The sequence below is a fragment of the Dysidea avara genome, chromosome 2 (assembly GCF_963678975.1).
Source record: "Dysidea avara chromosome 2, odDysAvar1.4, whole genome shotgun sequence".
NCBI classification, from domain to species: domain Eukaryota; kingdom Metazoa; phylum Porifera; class Demospongiae; order Dictyoceratida; family Dysideidae; genus Dysidea; species Dysidea avara.
In genome coordinates this window covers 24708041-24710300 of record NC_089273.1, presented here as the reverse complement: position 1 = coordinate 24710300, position 2260 = coordinate 24708041, and the positions used below count along the sequence as shown (strand labels likewise).

Sequence of the window (2260 nt, the reverse complement as noted above, 5' to 3'; positions counted from 1 at the left end):
TAATGTATGTATCGCACACCGTTATTGTGGTATGATCTGTATCCATTTAAATACTGTTACAATTAGAAATGTACATTTTGAAATATCATCAATTACAATTATTGTTCCAGGGTTTCAAGTCTTGTTAATCCAGCAGAAATAAATAATGTGGTGAAGATGAACGGTAACCATGGGAACTGCAACCATCAGTTTCTCCTATTTCTGTAACCAATGTTGCAAGTCTATAGGGTAGTATGATACTGTAAACAAATGAAACCAATAAAGAATGTTCTTACCACAGTTGTCAGTAATAAACATCCTTCAGCAGCAACGTATAATTCCGTCAATAAGTATTTTATATATTGTACAGTACATACATATGGACATCATACATATGGACATACCTCAATAATGTCTGTATGACTGCACCAAATCAGTTATAGTGTTCCGACTGTGAATTAAAGTTGAGAATACATTACACATTATTATATTTTACAATTTTTACCATGTTTGGTAGTCTGACCATCAATTCTGTAGCAGTACATACTTGTATCAGTCTATCACTGCATGCTATGTCGACGTCACTGGAACTACAAAGGATAGAGTAAGACCATTGATGAACTCGGCCTCAGAGAGACTTTTGTACGTACCATCACTCTATCCTGTCACTTCTGTCTACTGCTGCTTCTCTGCCACCTTGTCTACATAAAAACTATAAGCTAAAGCAAGTAGCACAGTGTTACCAACCTGTCATCCATCACGCCGAGCCGGCGGAGCCCAGTAAATGTGAATGGCAACTCGACTTAGGCATATAATCGGCTTTGGCATAGTAGGCACTAGCACAAACGAGCCATCAACACATGGACGACAAATAAAGTCCGTAGTTGCCTACAAAGGTAACAGTTAAACAATTACAGGAAACAGTGAACAAACCCCAGCTGGTATTCATTAGTCGATGCCGGCGTAGCTCCGACCGTCTTTCACCACCACCGACCATGAAGCAACCAGACATTTACCAGCCTCGCTCTTTGCGTAGGTAGCTACACAAACTTTTAACTTCAATGGTTGTTAACAGAAGCAGCTGCCTCAAAGTACCGTTGCCTAGTTATGACATCCTCACGTGAGTGATATGGTGATAATTAAATAGAACTTTTTGGATGGAACGTTTGACCTGGTCTAATTTGATGACTGTTTAAACATCTTTGCGTCTGTTTCCTGACCATATATCTAACTTCGTCATAAGCCGAGGGATAGTGCGATATATAATGTAGCGTGTCGTACAGTATCTCCGAGTGTCAGATGTCCTCAAGTTGGATGTCCTGTATGCTTTACTTATCAGCGTAGCAACCACTTGGAAGTCGCTTGCACAGAGCTTATATACAGAGCAGAGACTACCACTAAGAATGATAAATACATCACAAAGAAGTTTACTACAGGTATAGCTATGCAGTATTCATACAGTATTTTAAGAATTTTCATCCTGATCATTGTGGCTACCTGAATGCAGATAAAGGTTTGCCATCAGGAATGCCCAGAAGCAATACGGACCCAACAGTACACACCTCAAACAAGCTGAGACCTGCCCCAGTTGCCCCCCTCTCTGGGTGACTCAGTTTATCATGAAATACATCACCAAGCTCAACAGTGGTTGTCCTAAACCATAATGTCTGAACAAGAGAATTAGCTATCTAATATTTTGCTTAGTTTTTGCATGCCAGATGGGAGTGCCATGCATAATACTTCTGTGAACACCTGGAATGAATGGTCTGCAACTTCTTTGAAATTTCACACAGCTTTGAAATGTTGTTGAAATTCCGATCTGAAATCTTGTATACATGCTTCCATATATGCAGCATCGTGTGTGCTATGCCCTGTGTCCTTGTGACTCTTGTACAGTTTATAGAGATTTGAGGTGTGAAATTTTACCTTCTGAAGAATTTCCAAATACTGAACGTCTTGTGGTCCAACTTTTCTGAATATTTTGCTTTTGATATCATTGCCATGTTTGGTATCTTGCTAAATATACCGTTTGATATCTTGTTGCAGATCCTTTGACTTGGAATATTACATTACCGTATTGTTGTGTGCTAAAAAAATAATGTACTAATCTTGTCAGCCATCTTGTGTGATCAGCTTGGTAATGTATTAGTCATTGTTGACAGTGCAGCTATTTAACAAACCATAAACACCTTCCTTTGCCAGCACTTTTGAGAGCTCTGTGTAGGGAAATCAAGTATTCCAATAGCATTTTCAAACTTTGTACAAACAGATTGTTAACTAT

General features: G+C 39.0%; 1 long non-coding RNA gene across 2 annotated transcripts; it reads right to left on the bottom strand.

The window, feature by feature from the left end:
• On the bottom strand, positions 1 to 1442 carry LOC136246920 (uncharacterized). 2 transcript variants are annotated; one of them, XR_010696923.1, is made up of 7 exons: positions 913 to 1439; positions 727 to 867; positions 630 to 680; positions 485 to 569; positions 384 to 430; positions 276 to 298; positions 1 to 221 (listed from the first exon to the last, which is right to left on the bottom strand). It is a non-coding gene; the product is annotated as an uncharacterized lncRNA (long non-coding RNA). The 2 variants fall into 2 exon arrangements; XR_010696922.1 differs by having other exon boundaries at positions 2 to 221; positions 276 to 430; positions 913 to 1442.
• Between the last annotated feature and the right edge of the window lie 818 nt (positions 1443 to 2260).